Source organism: Urocitellus parryii, chromosome 10, assembly GCF_045843805.1.
Source record: "Urocitellus parryii isolate mUroPar1 chromosome 10, mUroPar1.hap1, whole genome shotgun sequence".
Lineage (NCBI taxonomy): Eukaryota > Metazoa > Chordata > Mammalia > Rodentia > Sciuridae > Urocitellus > Urocitellus parryii.
Window position 1 is genome coordinate 89739510 of NC_135540.1, and position 19838 is coordinate 89759347.

General features: G+C 35.2%; 1 pseudogene; it reads left to right on the forward strand.

Annotated features, from left to right (window-relative positions):
- Nucleotides 1–18699: 18699 nt before the first annotated feature.
- LOC144257181 (neuropeptide FF receptor 2 pseudogene) lies at nt 18700–19554 on the forward strand (annotated as a pseudogene).
- Nucleotides 19555–19838: the final 284 nt, after the last annotated feature.

The window sequence follows — 19838 nt, forward strand, 5'->3', positions numbered from 1 at the left end:
GAGTTCATTGAGAGGTAATCAGTGAAACCCTCTGATGGGTCCCTGTGTGTACAGGGTTAGTGGTACCAACTAATATTCTTCCCCCATCAACATACCCTGGCACCTTTTTCACCAAACACACACAATATGACCTTTTTACCTCATAAAATTAGACCTATACTTTGGAGATACATTCTAAATTATCCATCAGCTCAATGTGACTTTTTAAGAAGTGACACATCTTTCAAGCATACTTCTTTCACCTCTGCATCTAAAAACTTAACCATCTACCCTAGAGATGTTTTATTCATTCATTAAGCATCAATATTTGAAAATGAAAACTCTAAAACATTTTAGGCACAATTGTAACATTAATCAAAATAGAAATGAGTTAATAAAAAATAAAAAAACTAGTCTGAAAAATATTTTCAAATCATGAGACTACCTGATAATGCCTGTTGAATATTAGTGCCTGGATAATAACTAATAAATGAAAAGCTAAATAAAAATTTTCATTAAAAGACTATATTTTTGTAATATATTTAAAAAACCTGAAAATGACTTCCCCAGGAGTGAAGAGATTATTTTTCCCTTTCTTTCAATAGGTATACCAGTAAGCATGCTTTCTTCTCATTCCACTTGTAACTCTGGAGTCAATATCAACATTAAGCACCAGATTGGGTGTTTTTTACAGTTCCTCTTAGTTGTATAAGAAACATCTAAAATTTCAGATGCTGCAAAGAAAACTACTCATCTCCACCTTGCTGGTAACTCTTCTTCAATTTTATATATCCAAGTAAATGTCACCATCATCCATTTGGTTGCTAAAACCAAACAGAACCCAGAATCCAAACTTAATTCAGCTGTTTCTCACCCCCAAGATCCAAAGATATCAGTAAGACCTGTCAATGCTAACATTAAAATATATCCATTTCACCCAGGTTTCTGCCTTTATCTCTGCCATTCTCCAACTGAACAAACACGTTCTCAAATATTCTCAACATTTTCCCCTTTGAGTTCATGCACCCCTCCACCGTCTATTCTCCATACAACAGCAAATATAATATTCTTGAAATACTTAGTTCATTTCACTCTTGGCAATGCACTAAAATAAAACCCAAGCTCCTTACCACGAGTTGTGAGTCCCACATACTGTCATCCTTTTCCTCCTCTCCAGACTCCTCTCAGCCCCTTCCCTCCTCACTCATTACATATAATTACTCTGTTCTTTCAATTTCTTAAGTATTTGGGGCTCTTTCTGGCACTTAGTATACTTCTGCACTTGCTATTTTTTTCTGCTACTAGCTAAAATCACCCATAAAACAAGACATTTTCTTAATTAACAAAGTGAAGGGCATTGACAAGTTTTGAAAGCTAGCCTGTCAAGAAACAATGGAAGATAGAAGATAAAAGAATGACATAATAATTGAATGAAAATAACTACCAAGTTTGAATTCTATAACTAAAGAAAATGTTATTATAAAATGATGGTAGGACAAAAACCATTTTTAAACTAACAAAAAACCCTTCAAGAGAGTTTTTTTGCTAGCAGATCTGTATCAAAAGAAATTCCATTTGGTAAGTGTGTGAGTGTGTGTGTGTGAGTGTGTGCGTGTGTGTGTGTGTGTGAGTGTGTGTGTGTGTGTGTGTTAAATTTTTTAATTCTTATATTCTGGGTATTAATCTTCCATGGCAGGAGCAAAGATTTTTTTTCCTATTCTGTAGGCTCGATCTTCATGCTATTGTTTCCTTTGCTGTGCAGACGCTTTTTAATTTAATGTCATCCTATTCATTAGTTCTGGGTATTAGTTCCTGAGCATTAGGATTCCTATTGAGAAAGTTGTTGCTATTGAATTTATCCCCTATGTTTTTGTCTAGCAATTACAAAGTTTCTGGTCTAATTCCTAGGCCATTAATCCATTTTAAGTTGACTTTTGCATAGGGTGGTGTGTAGGTACCTAGCTTCATTCGTCTGTATATGGATATCGAGTTTTCCCACTATTATGTATAATTATCACACACAAAAATTCTAAAGGCATTTTTAGGCAGAAGGAAAATGAGCTCTTTCACAAATATGAAAAGAAAGATAGAATAAGATAAAATAGGGATGGTAATTATAACTACAGTGAACTACCTAGAAAATGATAATCACATTTCATGGCATTTTAATTATATATAGAAATAAAATATGAAAACAACAACCTAAAACCCTATTATGAACATACTATGTTTTAAAATCCTCGCATTCCTGCAACTATCCTAATTCCATTCTTAGGTAAGTGCCTAATATGTCTATTCATCAAAAGACAGGCACAAAACTGTTTATTGCAACACAATTTATAACAATAAAAATTCCCCAAACCCCAAACTATAGAAATGAACATCATCTTTCTGTCAATTTAGTTTCCCATCTACAAATCTGGCAGATCCAGGTAAATGTTTTAGATATTTTCCAAAAAAATCCTACAGAGAAAACTCTCTTCTCCTTCCTCTCCCTTTTTTCTTCTGTTCATCTATCAGGACCTCAAATTTTCTGATCATAGCTTTCTACATTCTTTGAGAATAAGAATGGATTCAGGAAAGCCCATATTAAACCTAGGGATATGACTCTCCCACACCATGAATATAACACTCTATATAATGTAATGATATATATATTTTTTATTTTTTTTATTTTTTTATGTGATGCTGAGGATCAAACCCAGGGCTATTCTACTGCTAAGCCACAACCCTAGCCTTAGAACACTCTTAATTAAATCAGAGGTTTGTTCAGGTACAAAGTCAGCCAAGTAGGACTTTGGTTCCAAGAAGAAAACAGAGCAAAAAACAACTGAACTAAACTAAGTACTTTATTTGTTTCTTTCTTCCTCTTTCTCCTCAGTTTTGCCCTACCTCAAATCCCAAGCTCTAGTCAGGTTTGTCTCTTACATGCTTTGTTTCTATCTCAGAGCTTCTTATGGAAAATATAAGATTATCATATATGATAGGAACTAATTAAAATCAATTTAAAGTTATATTTGCATTAATGCATAATCAAGACCTTACTATGGGAAAATTCATATTTTTCAGTTAAAAAATATTCAGTGTCTTCTTTTTCCTTACCAGTTAACACCTGAGTACAAAAGAATATCAGCAAAATCTTATTAATACAAAAGATATTCAAAAGGTTATGTTGAAGGGAGGGGAGGGGAGGGGGGATAGTAGAGGATAGGAAAGGCAGCAGAATACAACATACACTAGTATGGCAGTATGTAAAAAAGTGGATGTGTAACCGATGTGATTCTGCAATATGTATATGGGGTAAAAATGGGAGTTCATAATCCACTTGAATCAAATGTATGAAATATGATATGTCAAGAGCTTTGTAACATTTTGAACAACTAATAATTAAAAAAAATTTTAAAAATAAAAAAGGTTATGTTGTCATGGAACACTTTTTTACATGAACACAGTAGTAGAAAGGAAACTAATCACATTCTCAGTGTGCAAAAGTGAAAAGAAAATTGGCACCTTTAAATACAGCCCAAAGGCATTTAAATGTCAGCTACACATATTCTTGCCAATTCACTCCTTTTCAGTGATTGCAAAAGAAAAAGGTGAAAAAAAAAATTGAAAAAACAGACTCTTTCTTAGGAAGTACTTTTTAAACTATGCAGATGCCCTAATAGTTCTAAGCCATGGTAACCTATGAGAAGTGAAACCTCCAATTAAGAGTAAGTATGTGTAATGAAAACCTTTACTGGAGAATTTGTGTTGCATTTGTCAATAATCAAGAAACAACATCAGTCCAGAGTCATGATGGTGTAGATTTTTATGACTTGGATAATGTGCTTTTGAGCAGAGATATCCATAGACATGATAAAGACTGATAAGGATTTTTAATTGAAATGTTCCCAGTTCTCCCATTTACTGTGTCACCCAACTTGCAGAAATTTATATTTGGGACCCCTAACAGCCTGCAGAAATCAATATTTTTAGACTGCAGTTGATGAGGGATTGCAGAAAGCATGGAAAGCAAAACTATGGAAATGGAAACTACTAGAACTATGACTAAGCAAAATAGTTTTTCAATAGTATTGGCATCTCAACCAAAATTACAGAACTGAGGGGTTTTTATTTTAATTCTCCTTGAAATACACTCTTTAATTTTTTTACATAAAAATTTTTTTTTTTTTTTTTTTTAAATTTTAATATTTATTTTTTAAGTTCTCGGCGGACACAACATCTTTGTTGATATGTGGTGTTGAGGATCGAACCCCAGCTGCAAGCATGCCAGGCGAGCGCGCTACCGCTTGAGCCACATCCCCAGCCCACATAAAAATTTTTTATTTGTTCTAATTAGTTATACATGACAGTAGAATGCATTTTGACATATCATTCATAAATGGAGTATAACTTCTCATTCTTCTGGTTATACATGATATAGAATCACACTGATCATGTAGTCATACATACACATAGTAGAATAAATCAATCAGATATCATTACCCTATCTTTCCTACTTCCATACCCCTCCCCTCTCTTTTGCTTAATTTAAAGTAACTCTTTTCTTCCTTAGCCCCATCCCCATTGTGAATTAACATCCAAATATCAGAGAAAACATTCAGCCTTTGGTTTGGGGGGATTGGCTTATTTCACTTAGCATGATATTCTCCAGCTCCATCCATTTACCTGCAAATGCCATAATTTTATTCTTCTTTAAGGCTGTGTAATATTTCATTGGGTATATATACCACATTTTTTTATCTATTCATTTGTTGAAGGGTGAGGATGTGGGGGAAAAAGTACACCCATACATCGATGGTGGGACTGCAAATTGGTGCAACCCTTATGAAAAGCAATATGGAGATTCCTTAGAAAACTTGGGATAGAACCACCATTTGACCCACCTATCTTATTCCTCAGTTTATACCCAAATGACTTAACGTCAGCATATGACAGTGATGCAGCCCCATCAATGTTTATAGCAGAACTCAGGTTTTAAAAAAAATTCAACTAGAGCTGGATATGGTGACACAGGCCTGTAATCTCAGTGGCTTAGGATCCTGAGACAGGAGTATTGAGAGTTCAAAGCCAGCCTCAGCAATGGTGAGCTCTAAGCAACTCAGTGAGACACTGTCTCTAACTAAAATATAAAAAAGAGGTGGGGATGTGGCTCAGTGGCCAAGTGCTTCTGGGTTCAATCCCTGTTACCCTACAACAAAAAAGAATTCAACTAGAATAGTTGCATAAGGTTGGTATATTCTTGGAGTGGCTAGTACCAAGACTATCCTTCCTTTGGCCAGGAAATAGGGAAGAAGTGTTAAAATCTGGGCCTACAACTCAGAGCAGTCAGGTAAGTGCTGCCTTTTACCTACAGTCACTCTGTGGTTCCCTTGTGTCTTTTTTTTTTCTTCTTCTTCTTTTTCAGTGAATCTTGGAGATTTGTCTGATACATACCAAGCACTTGTCATACTTCAGGCTCTGTATGAGGCAAGACATGATCCCTCCCTCAAAAAGACAACAGTAAATACTCCTTCCCCACCCACCCAAACATGTACACAACTAGCTGTAACAAAAGAGAATGTGGAACATTCTAACAATGGAAGCAAAATGTTGTAGGAGAAATGAACAAGGATGAGGTGAGATAAAGAAGACCTTGGATAGCAATCCTTCATCAAAATTGTAAGGACCTGCTGGGGAGGGAGCCACACAATGAAAGGTGAGGTTGAAGAGCAGAGGCTAAGAGAGAACTAAGGTGATAATAGCAAATACTCCTTTAGCACATACTATGCATTGCTCTAATTGATTTCCTTGTTTTTTGTTTTTTTTTCTTTTTTGAGCAGTTATTCTGACAGGCAAGAGTTTCAAGGGGATGCTTTGGTTACCTTCTCTGCTACCCTGCAGCACAGCACAGGAGGGGATTCACAGTACTGATGTCTTCAATGACAAACAAACCAAACTTTACCAACTGGAAAACTTGAAATTCCAATCAACACAAGTTAAATATTGCTGTATCTCAATAACTCTAAATGGGTCTCCGAGCAACAATTACAAATCAAGGGCCAATATCAACTCCTTTATGGTCTTTTCTAATTTCTAAATCTTTCAGTTTAATTACCTCAATTGAGTTTAAATCTTCCTATAAATATTAATAAGACATAATATCAGAGACTACAGAAAAAATAAACTTTCCATAAGTAACTTTGAACTTTCTCTTCTTCACTTTAAGCCGGTAAAACTAACTACTAATTATTTTTCCAATGGGTCAATAAACGTTAATAAAAATAGGAATACATTGCACTTAATCCATCAGCCAAACTGATGAACATAGTCACTCGGACCTTCATGTACAATTCAGAAACCTCTATGATTTCTTCCTTGCTAGAGACTGCAGTGCCCAGTGAAATAATCAGAACTCAGATAATTGGGGTATGCAAAACTAATCATATCCATACTTTTAGAGTCCTCATCATTGTACTGCAAGTTTAAAATGAAACACATACATTTTTAAGAGGGTGATGAAAGAAGGCTATGTTAACACATTGGTAAAATATAGGCCATAAGTAGAAATACACATTCAAATCCATATTTTGATAACAATATTTTTTTAAATGGCAGTATTGGTATTATCTAAATAATGAAATAAAAAGGATGAATTTTCAGTGGAATAAAGTTGAACTTTCTTCTTGATATAATGCATCTGGCAACTAGAAAGAGCTCAATCATGGCTGTTGAATGCCTTTTGAATAATTGAATACTGTTTTGCTTTGATCTTCAGATAGACCCAGACAAGAAACACTGAAAGCATACGATTTCTATGAAACATCAATATTAAAGAGTTAAATGGTAGGATTTGTGTACTTCTGCATATGAAGTCATTAACATCAAATATTACATAAAATAATCATGTAACTTGGTCTCTTGTACTTTCAAAGAAAATCATTCAATTATAACCATTTGCAGCCAGCCCTGATATGCAATGACCAAATGGAATGCAATTCTGGAGTAACCTGAAACAAACTTTTTTATTTTCAACCTTATGAATATCCTTGAAATTTACATAAAAGGAATAGCATAAGAACAAACAAAATTCTCTACAATTGCTTAAATACATTTATATTTATTTAAAAATGTAAAAGTAGAAGACTACTATAGAGTCAAGTTTTTACTGAATTGTAAATACCTTGGCTTGATAGCTTCATCAATCCATAAATAATTAAGACTTTGTGTTGGTGGTTATGCTGTCTTAGAAATATAACAGTAAGTTTATAGAACAATTTACTTGGGGAAGAAGCTTTTCTCATTTTGAGACATCAAACAAAACTCTTTACTCAGACTATTTTAAATTAATAAATAAGAACATAAGTCCAAACTAAATGACAAAATGGTCAGCAACTAACACAAAATAATTCCAAATTATTTTCGGAAAATGAAAAGCAGTTTCTGGGTTTGACTACCTTGAATAATTTTTTCTGTGTTGGTGGATGGTGAGACAGTTGAAAAACATTCAAGTTGTGGGAGACAACAGGAAGATTCAAACACAATGTTTGTAAAATTCTTGTGGGGAGATCTTGAAGTTTTTCTTACTAATATATTATTACCAGTAATAATAGACATTAAATATATAGAGGGATTTCTTTTGAGTGACAGTCTTCAAGGGAAAGTTTGTGTTTTGTTTTGCACCCTCCAACCCCAAGCTGACTGTGCTATTGAATCTTTTTCAGGTCACAGATAGAAACCTGGGGGACCTTGAATAATCCATAGAAATCCAGGATCCACATGTCACCAGTCAATATTTGTGTTTATGTTTTTATTTTATTTATGTTTTTTATTCATGGAGTTTTTCACTTTCCCTGAAACTCAGGATAGGCCATCACAATTACTGTAATTGGCTTCAACATAAAGGGCAGGTGGGAGAATAGGGGAGAGGAGAGGCGCTTCATATGCAAATGTCAAAAGGCACATGTTCTACTCTGGGACTCAAAGGAGAGATTCTGGGTGTTTGTATTCTGAAGGTGTATGCAATTTTGTAGCTAACCATTTATGAGACTTTCTAAGTAAGTAGTGGGTTTCTCAATTTCAACATATCCTCAAAGGCAACCACACCCCACGAATGAATATAAACCATGTAAACAGAGAAAGAAAAAATAAGGGAGAAAAGGAAGAAGGGAAGATGGGTGGGAGAGAGGAATGAATTGTATGATGTAAAGAAACAGAGAAAGGAGAGTATGTGCATTCTGTGAGTCACATTTACCTTTAAACACACACACACACACACACACACACACAATGTGGAATAATATGTAAATCCACAATAGAAGAATAACTGATTTCCAAAAAAAAACTAAAATAATGACAAAAATCCATATTTGGAGGAGATGCAAATATTTTGCTGAAATACAATCCCGTACAAACCTCTAAGAATATTTTCATGTCCTGTGACAAGCAACATACCATACTGCTACAGACTGCTCACTTTAAAGAATATTTTGAAAATGAGTAAAGTCAATAAATACTTCAATTAAAATATTAACAGTACCTTATTATGTGGTAATAAGTCATTGGCTTTTATTTTATTTATGATAAATGTCTCTCCTGTGTTTTATTGCTCTTTCTTGAATACTGCCAGATTCTAAGAGTCTTACAAAGTTGTCAATTGCAGAAACTGCCCTTTCCCAGGAGATTTACTATAAAATCAGTGCTATGAGTTCTAAATTTTCTCTCAACAAAGCTATAAAAGTTACCTTAAAATTAGGGGTACTGAATTCCATTTTCAAAAGCATCATGGATTATTTATCCCGAGTCATTCTACAATGTCTTTATTTGTTTAACTTTGAATTCAATAGTTCTAAAACACCATTTAAATGCATAGATTAACTCTCAGGAAAATAGAGAAATGTTCTGTGCTGAAAACAGGAAATATGAGAGGTAAACAAGTGCTGAGGAAAGTTTTCAATTTAGGTGGAAAAAGGCTTTCCTTTTCTAAGAAGATATGATGCAGATCTTGCACAAGAAAGGGTGAGAATAAGGTCAAATGTCTCACATAATCAATCCACAATATTATACCTTAGCATAAGGCAGAGAGTCATTTTCAAGGAAACTCTTATGTTTGCCTTGCCTTTTAGAGTATGACAACTATTTCTTATAAATAATACCGAAAGTGCAAACAAAGAGATAAACATCAACAAGTTTAGTTTTATTGAAATGAAAATCTTGTTCTTCAAAAGATAGTTGAAGAAAAGCTTCCTATTTGTTTCACCTTTCAGAAGAATTTTTGTGAAAACACAAATTCCACAAAAATATACAAGAATGAATATTCAGCAATAAAAGAGAATAAAATCATGGCATTTGTAGGTAAATGGATGGTGTTGGAGAATATCATGCTAAGCGAGTAGGAGTAAGCCAATCCCAAAAAACCAAATGCCAAATGTTTTCTCTAAGGAGGCTGATTCATGGAGGGGGAACATGGGAGGAATAGACAACTTGAAATAGGGCAGGGTGGGAGGGGAAAGGAGAGGGCATGGGGTTGTAAATGATGGTGGAATGTGATGGACATTATTATCCAAAGTACAGGTATGAAGACATGAATTGATGTGAATATACTTTGTATACAACCAAAGATATGAAAAATTGTGCTCTATATGTGGAATAAGAACTGCAATGCATTCCACTGTCATATATAAATTAAAAATATTTTTAAAAATTATACAAGAATAAAGAAAATATGTAATATATAAAAAAAACAGTGAGTGAAACAATGAGTTCCCATAGAGAAAAGAAAAAATCAGAATAGGAGTTTTGTAGCATTTCTAGAAAGCAATGCCCAAATTAAAAGAGAAATTCAGTGGGTTCCAGGAAAGTCTTCAAGCAAAAGGATGGAGTAGGATCTAAGTGTTTGTGATCCCTAGTAAAGAGATGGATGGTATTGATACAGTGAAGAAAACAAGTTCCTAACAACAAGCAAAAAGAAAAAAAAAGGTGGGGGGAACAGAATTGAATGGAGTAAGGCAAAACAGAATGAAAGGAAAGCATTAAGAAGTTATGGAGTGACTGAGGCAATAGGGGATGAAGGCCTGAACTCAGAGAATAGAAAATTACTAAGTGATAGAGAAAACTAAAGAGTATAGAAACATATTTGCGGAATAAAATATCTAACTGAGATTTTCTGGCACATTAGAGGTCATTAAAGTCACTTATCAGTCATGGTAAGCATCTTATACTGCCCCTACCATTCATTGCTCAATTCAAAGAGAAATAACTCCACAGTATAAATCTCAGTGGCGGAGAGTAAAGAAGAGTGATCATAGCTCTGTATTTTATTCCAAACAGGAGAGTAAATTGGTGTATGTGCTAATGTCTCTTCTTTAATAGGAGGATTAAAATATGTATTGTTTCCTCTGTTCTGGCTGCTATATAATTGTTCAAATTTATTGCAGAACTCAATTTATTATTAAAATACAACAATATGGTTCTTTTTCTATGCTGTATGACAACCTGCTTTACTATTTAAATTTCATAAAATCAACATTCCTTTTATAAGAAATTGGTCATGCATAAGGGAGTTTGCATTGTGGTTAGTGGAAAGAATGTCATAATTCACTCAATTGCCGAGAAAGATACCTGGCTCTTTCTATTCCAACAATTTCTATTGGCAAATAGATAGATAGATAGATAGACAGATATAAAATTACTCCTTTATACCTTTGGTCTATTGCTATAAAACTGCCACTCCAAAATGGATATCATCATAAAATACTAGGGACAATGCAGGAAGAGTCTTAAGAAATAAGCTTCTTGTTTCCCACAGAATCCTGGTTGGAGTTTGGGCTAATTAATCAAGCTCTATGTGCAAATATGGTTGCTGGTTACCCTAGAGGGCACATCCTGAAAATTTGGCTCTTTCCCTTGACATGTCCAGCTGTAAAAGTAGACTGAATTTCACTATTGTGTATATCCACAAGAAATTAATTAATTTTTTAAAATAATAACTATGGGTAAATGGTAGAAAGATCAGTAGAGGGATGGGGAAGGAGAGGTAATGGGGTCTGAATTAGAAAAAGATCTATTTCATGCTTGTATAATTATGTCAAAGTGGATTCTACTGTGATGTATAACTAAAAAGAAGCAATAAAAACAACAAAAAAGTAGACATGAATGAGAAATGGCATGTACATGGGAGGCTTGTTTCTTTTGATATGGATCTGAGGGCATTTCTGGTATCTTCCTAACTGGAAGAATACAGCTCAACTCAACAATATTTTCCATTTACAGACCTCTTTATTTTTTTGCCTGAGGCATTATCTAGTCAGTATGGCATATGTGTCTGCAGGAGGGGATCAAAAGCACAGTTTGAGACCTGGCTATGCGAGTAGATGACTGTGAAACTTAGGCAATTAACTTGAACCTTCTGAGCAAAACGTTTCTAGTCCATAAAATAAAAGACAGCAATTACAGCATTCCCAGCAGAACCTGAATCAACTCTCAAACCCAAGCCACAGTCAGGGTCATTTAGGATAATGAATATAAACTTTAGGGGTTTTTTTGTTTGTTTTGGTTTTTGTCTTTAGTTGGTAATGTCTAACACAGTGATTTATTTGTCTGTAAATCAGTCTCTGTTGACCTCCTTTATCTTGCACTTCCTCTAAGAGAAGTGTATTTTAATAAAATTAAATTTGTTCCTGTCTTAATGGAATGTAGCTCTGAAGCTAAATGGTTCTAAATGAACTTCCCCAAGTCATGCATAGCTTTATGTTCTTATAGCTCCACTTGCAGAATGCGTTCTTGAAAATTTATGTGCAAGAAACTTATTATTTTGGATTTAGCTTGTCAGTGTTTCATTCCCAATATAAAGTATAACTATAAAGTAACAAAATGATCTTTTTTGCTTGCTCAGTGGCTCTAAATTTAGTTCAAAAAAGAACATTGAGGGCATTTTCAGCAAATAAAAATGCTGAGATTTATAGGAGTTCTTAGTGAGTATTATATATACTAATGGGATCTCTCTCTCTCTCTCTCTCTCTCTCTCTGTGAGTGTGAGTGTGAGTGTGTGTGTGTGTGTGTGTTTATAAAGCATCAGTACTTAACAGAAAAAAAAACATTTGCATGACACTTAAAAATGTGTGTGTGTACACACATGCACACATATACACATATAGAGTAATGCTATGCAGTTTATCACTAGTAGGAAATGAAAGTCCAGAGAAATGCCTCAACAAGTAAAGTTAATGAAGAAACCAGGATCAGACTGGGTTTAATCCCCCAGTACCAAAGAAAGGAGGAGGAAGAGGAAGAGCACAAGGAGAAAGGAGGGAGACAGGAAGAGAGGGAGGAAACAAAGAAAGAAACTGAGCTCAAATAAGCTACACTACTTGCTGAAGTCACACATTAACTTCACAAGGAGTAGAAGCTGGATGGAAACTCAGGCTTTCCAAATATAATTACACAACTTCATTTCTGTAAAATAAACACAAACGATTTTTGTCATTTTCAAGGTGGAAGAAGTTAATCATCTCCTGGTGGTTGGGAAGCAGAAGAAAGGAGGAGGCAAGGTTGCCAGGCAAAATACACCCTTCAAGAGCGTACAGCCAATGACTTATTTTTTCCCATTGATCCCACCTCATACTGTTTCCAACACTTCCCATAGCCTATTAAGTTAAAAACCCATAAACGGATGAATCCATTTCTGAGGCCATAGCTCTTGTGATCCAATCACCTACCAAAGGCCCCTACCTCTAAACAAAGCTTCTTGGGGCACCAAGTCTTCAATGCATGAGCTATTAGGGAATCTTGAAGATCCAAACCACACCAGGAGGCATGCAGACATCATTTATAATGTGAATTCAGTGCAGGCATTGGGGTCAAATGAGTCTCAGTTCAGATCCATTTTCCTTTTTCCTCTTACACTCTATGTCACTGTAAATATGACACTGAATTATGAAAGCATTAGCGTTCTTGCTCATTTCAGAGTCTTATTGAGCACCTACTGTATGTGTTTGTGCTAACCACCAGGGGCACAGAAACCCAAGAAATAAAAGTGATTTCTGCCCCATGACAAAATGGGAGCCAAGATTTCCGCCTCGAGAACAATGGACCACATAAGTGAGGCAGATCATAGAAGAATGTGTGACACATAGTAGCATTCAGTTAATATCAATTTTTCTTCTGCTTTCCTTTATTCTCTCCCATAGTAGTCTCAGGAAACTCAGCTCCTCAAATGCCAAGGAAGGGCTTGAGGTACACCATGGTATCTTCAACAGATGTGCTAGTCCCAATTTGGAGTGGTATGGCTCTCTCGCATGCTTTCTTCTCTCCACTCAAGTTCAGATTGTATCTGGGGCATTCTGGAGGAACATGGTCCTTTTTTGACACAGGAAGTAGAAAGATCTTATAATAGTGAGACTCATGTCAAATTCAAGATGACCAAAACATTTTTCTGACTAGGGCTTTAGAGATACTTAGTGGAACAGTGATACTGATGCACTCAATGGGGGAATGAACTGAATTTCTAGTTATATTCAGTCTGTCTGAATATCAAATCTGCTGCAACCATATATTAAATGAATACTCAGGAGGTGGGTAAATCTGCATATGTGTGAGTCTGACTCAGGCCCAGTATTTTGGAGAGTGAGGCCTTTGGACTCAAGGTGTGAGAGAAGGGAATGAGCAAGATGGCTCAAGTTCCCTGAGCCTCTCCATGTTCTTATCTACAAAGGGAAACAAGAATGCCCAGATCCAAGTCTGACCTTGATCTGACCTAAGCCTGGCTTTCCATGTGCTCCTGGCCTGCTACAGTGTCCCATACTCAGGCTTTTAAGCCCATTTATGCTCAAGACCTTTGTTCTTGCTATTCTCTCTACCTAGAATGTGCTACCCAGATCCTGCCAGGACTAGGTGTGCTTCCTCAATTTCTCCTTATAGACAGAAAATTAGATCTTCTTGTCTTCTCATTGGACCAACCCTGCCTGCCATCTTTTGATTAGTGCTTTCATGTATTTTCACTTAAAGCAAGTTCTGATAAAGGAGGACTGCCTATTGTCATTTTGTTATCTGCTTCTTCTAACTCCTTTGATCCTCATAGTTATGTTCTTCCTTATATTGCTTATTTTTGTAGTGAAACATTTTTATTCCCACCTATTTCATTTTTATCATGTATTATTTCTTTGTGGTTCTCATAGGGTTTCTACTTAACATACAAAAGTGATACTTTGATATGTGGATCAATAGCAATGTAACTTCAATAAGATTAAAAAATGCTGCTCCAGGGTCCTACAAAAAATGGAAGAGGCAATTAGCAGAGTCTCACCTGCAGTGACTGCAGCACATTACCATTGCTAATGGTGCCTCCATTTTTGCTGATTTAATTGTTATATCTGGTAACTTTATCCAGTTATGGTATATGGTTATTATCTCTGTTTAATGTACCTAGACATGGTAGCATTTACTGTCTTTGGTGACTGTACCTAGTCACAGTGTCTAATTATTATCTCTGTATATTATACCAAATCACAGAATATGGCTAATGTCTTTGATTAATGTATCCTGTCACAGTATCTGGGCATTGTTTATTTTCTGTGCCTAGTTATTATATTGGGGCAATGATACCATATGTCTGATTACTATACCTGGTAACAGTATCTGGCAAATGTCTTTCTCTGGTTACTGTCACCATTCATGATATATATGTATTGTCTCCATCAACAGTTCATACTTCCTTGATTCCATTGGTTTGGTCCTCTGGCAAGTTAGAACATGATGGCAGGAGACACAGTGGTGGTGAAAAAAAAAGTTGTTTACCTCATGGTGGTGGCCAAGAAGTGAGATTAGGAAGGGGTGACAAAGTGATCCTAGGATAAAATGACAAAATATACCCCTCAAGGTCATTTCCCCAATGAACTATGTCCTACAACTGTACCCTACATCTTGAAGTTTCTTCCCCTCCTAGTAGCCCATGGAGTTATGAATCCACTATTAATCCATTATCAGTTGTCTTCTGCTTTCTTTTCTTCTCTCCCACAGTAATCTCAGGAAACTCAGCTCCCCAAATGCCAAGGAAGGGTTTGAGGTACACCATGGTATCTTCAACAGGATGTGCTAGTCCCAGTTTGGAGTGTGTTTGGCTCTCTTTCACATACTTTCTTCTCTCCACTCAAGTTCCATTTATGAGATTAGAATCTAGTTTATTTTTCTTGCCTTATGTTCTCCAGTTCCTTCCACTTAGTAGCAAATGCCATGAATTTACCTGTCTATATAGCTGAGTAAAACTCCATTGTTTATATATACTAAATTTATTTATCCATCCATCTGTTGGCAGGCACCTTGGCTGGTTCCATACCTTGACTATTGTGAATTGTGCTGCCATAAACACTGATGTATCTATATCACTATATTATGTTGATTTAAAATTTCTTTAGGATTCGTATGCCATAGAAAAGCTAATAAACCCAGAAGTTGCAGTTTCTACCAAAATTTACTACTTCTGACAATACATCCTAATCAACATGATTAAGAGTTGGAGGTACCCTTTGATTACTCATTAGTAAGGAGATTTTTCCCTGTAGAATATAATGGAGCTGAGATGTGTAAAAGGTAGAATCAGGAGTTTACGCTACAATAAATAGGAAAAGAATCTCCACAGATCCTTGTCAAGTCACTCTTTTTTTTTTTTTTTTAGAGAGAGTGAGAGAGGAGAGAGAGAGAGAGAGAGAGAGAGAGAGAGAGAGAGAGAGAATTTTTAATATTTATTTATTTTTTAGTTCTCGGCGGACACAACATCTTTGTTGGTATGTGGTGCTGAGGATCGAACCCGGGCCGCACGCATGCCAGGCGAGCGCGCTACCGCTTGAGCCACATCCCCAGCCTAGATTGCATTTTTAATATTAGTTTACTATTTATACCATCATTTACACATTGCTGTAACTTTTTTCCAAGAAGTTATCATGTAGATCTTTGTTTATTTGATTTATAAGTAAGACAGTACAATTGGAACATTTGCTAATCACCATATGCCAAAGATATAAGGTTTACATTTAAATTTGGGGCTTACTATATCCTATACTACTACTATAATTACACTGTTATTATTTATATACTTACTTATACTATTATTAATAATACAAATGCTACTATTAAATTGTTTTATTATTATAGAATATTTTAAATTCTATACTTTAGTTATATAAATATAATGTGTATATTTAGAGTAAATAAAAACTACAATATTTGCATTTTCTACTTGAATTTTGAGCATATCATGTATATTTCCACATTACATTTAGTACTTAAATTAGTACTTAAATATTCTTAAATTCTTTTTCATTGTTTTTATATGCCCCTGGATTAGGTATAGAAATAAACATTGATCTTAATTTAAAAAATAAGATTAGAATCCATAAACAAATTGTGCTATATATATATTCAATGGATAATTTCACAGTAATTAAAATGAAGTAGTTATTACATTATTAAAATGAATGAGTCAACACAAATCAGCATGATTATATTTTAAAAGCATAAACTCTCAAAAAAGAGATTTCAAAATAAAATATGCATTATCATCCATTGTAAAACATTGTAAGTGTAAATTAATACTGAAAAAGTATAAAAACATACTAGGGATAGGTAGCCACTTCAGAATGTCTAAGAAAAGAGAAAGAATAGGAATGAGTAGATTCGCCATAAAGATTTTAATTGCATCTGTAATGTTTATTTTACAAATGTGATGTAAATATGACAAACATTTAACATTTGTTAAATTTGGATAGCAAGAGCACATTCTTGTACACATTATATTTTTTTTCCAGTTTTTATGTTTGATATATTTAAAACAACAAATGAATTGCTAAATAAATATAAGAATATTTTTATTTGTATGCTATAATGCTTTGATTTTTCAGAGATATTAAATTATAATTGTGTTTTATATATGTTTAATATTTTTACAGAGGTAATTTTAGTTTTACTCATTTCATTTTTAAATGTTTGGAAGGGGCACCAGTAAAACCAAAATAATAGGAATTGTCATTTTTTAATAAATGTTTATTTTAAAAAATTGGTAATGACAAAAAGCCAAATGACTATAATTTAAAAACTGGTCCTGCCCTTGTAAAATAAAATCCTTCAATGAATCTCCCACTATTCTCTGGATAAAATGTAAACTCTTTAGCACAGTTACATATAAAATTATGTGTATGTGCCTAGGTATACATATATAAAGATGGATGTAGAATGAAAAAAATACTATTTGAAACACCATGAGTTCATCTTTTTTGAAAAAGAGAAGCAAATACCTAGAAATTAACTCTAGGTAATGCCTATGAAATTAACCCTAATTTAAAGGTGGATAGGTGGGCGAATTCATTGCTGAGAAGACTAGAGGGACACTTAGAGGTCAAGGGAGAAGAACTTACTGAAGAAGGAATAGGATGGATGCAGAGCAGTCAAGCCCAATCTGATTAGTTATTCTCTGAAGACATGTCCCCTAAGTTAATCTGGAGTTGTTGTTCAACCACTAGAAGCTCTAAATTTCCTTATATACAGATCTGACCAGTAATCAGTTTCATAAAATTTCATTTTTAAGAAGTCATTATGAAAATCTGAAAAGATTAAATAGGGACTAGTACTTTGAAAAATGGCAAACTTGCATAATAATAGTATGAGTGTATTATAATAATACAATAAACTTCAATAATAACAAGTTCTACAATAACAAAAGAGTACTAAAATGAATCAGGCATACTCTAATACTGATGTTGAATTTTCATGCTCAGCAGAGGACGGCAGAATGTCAGAAAGGCTCCAAATCAGGACTCATAATGGAAAATCTCAGACTCCTACAGCGTGGAACAAATTGCTAAAACATTTAGTAATTTGACACAATTAATGCTTTATTACTTCTTATGATTCTGTGAGTTGACAGGGCACCTCTCTGTGGGTCTCCTGCTCTGTGTGTGGTAGCTGGAATCACTCACACTGCAGTGCTACCCTGGGAATTCAGCTGAGGCTGGAACATCCAAAATGACCAACCTGTCATCCCCCAGGGCCTTTTCCCACATGCCTCTCATCTAATTCAAGCTTTTAGAACCTGGGAGCTGAATTTTAAGAGGAAGCATTCCAAAAGGACACACCCCAATGTGCAGGAAAAGCTTCTGTTTGCATCATGCTTGCTAATTAATGTCCTATTGGCCAAAGTAGATTTCATGGCCAAGTGCACAAAAGACATGTTGGGGAGCAGAAAAGAACAGGAGGAGAAAAAGTCATTGATGGCTACTGATTAACAGGCTACCACAGCCTAAGAGCTGGCAGTCTACTGAACACACTGTGGAGGTTAAGAGCCTGAGCTCTGGAGCAGAACTCTTTGTTTAAAATCCTGCACAACAGACAAGATTTTTGCTTTTTCTAAATTGATTTCCTTAAATTAGTTCACCAAGAGAGGCTTAAAGTGACCACCCATACAAACCAATGAAACATTGCCTGGAGCACAGTCTTATATGGTCATATTAAAAAATATATCACTTACCATTTTTACTTTCTTATTAATAGTGTCTATTATGCTTCATTTTTTTTCAAATTTTGGATTAAAATATATCTCATATATAAATTACAGAAAATAACAATACATGGCTTTCTACCACAGATGGTAACTTTCCACGTTTTTGAGGGAAATGAGGGTGGGAGGTCCTTAATTACTTAAATAAAGTGGATTCAGGACTTGGTTGGAAGCTATGAGGCAATGCCTCATTCATGTTTGCCTTTAATTGCAGATTCCGGTGTGTTGTCCACCCTTTTAAACCAAAGCTCACTATCAAGACAGCATTTGTCATTATTGTGATCATCTGGGTCCTGGCCATCACCATTATGTCTCCATCTGCAGTAATGTTACATGTACAAGAAGAGAAATATTACCAAGTGAGAATCAACTCTCAGAATAAAACCAGTCCAGTCTACTGGTGCCGGGAGGACTGGCCACATCAGGAAATGAGGAAGATCTACACCACGGTGCTCTTCACCACCATCTACCTGGCTCCCCTATCCCTCATTGTCATCATGTACGGAAGGATTGGGATTTCGCTCTTTAAGTCTGCAGTGCCTCATACAGGCAAGCAGAGCCAGGAGCAGTGGCATGTGGTGTCCAAAAAGAAGCAGAAGGTCATCAAGATGCTCCTGACCGTGGCTCTGCTTTTCATTCTCTCCTGGCTACCCCTATGGACTCTGATGATGCTCTCAGACTATGTTGACCTCTCTCCAAATGTACTGCGGATCATCAACATCTACATCTACCCTTTTGCACACTGGCTGGCCTTCTGCAACAGCAGTGTCAACCCCATCATATATGGTTTCTTCAATGAGAATTTCCGCCGTGGTTTCCAAGATGCTTTCCAGCTCCAGGTCTGCTGGAAAAGAGGAAAGCCCCAGGAAGCCTATGTCCTAGGAGCTAGAAACAATGTGCTCATAAACACAACTGCTCAGCTCGCCCGGGAACCTGAATTTCAAAACCCACACGGGGAAAATTTGTTTTATGGAAAAAGTGCTGAAAACCCCCAAAAGGAATTAGCGATGGAAGAATTGGGAAAAGCTCCCAAGAGTAATGAGATGTAAGACCCAGTGTGATAATACTAATTTTAATGTGTGTTATATATGTAAACACTGTTGCTTTTTGTGGCTTTGTACTGTAATTCTTTCTAAGGCACTAAAGAAAATATTTACTGAAAGCCCTCTCTGGCAAAAAATAAAAAATGTAAACAAAATAATCAAGTGATATATAAAATATGTACAGTGATTCACAGATTTGCCTGAATAAATCTGATTCTAAGAAACAGTTTGCAAAACCTGACCTTCTGTGTGAGTCAAATGAATCTAGCATGTGTGCATGTTTTGTAAAT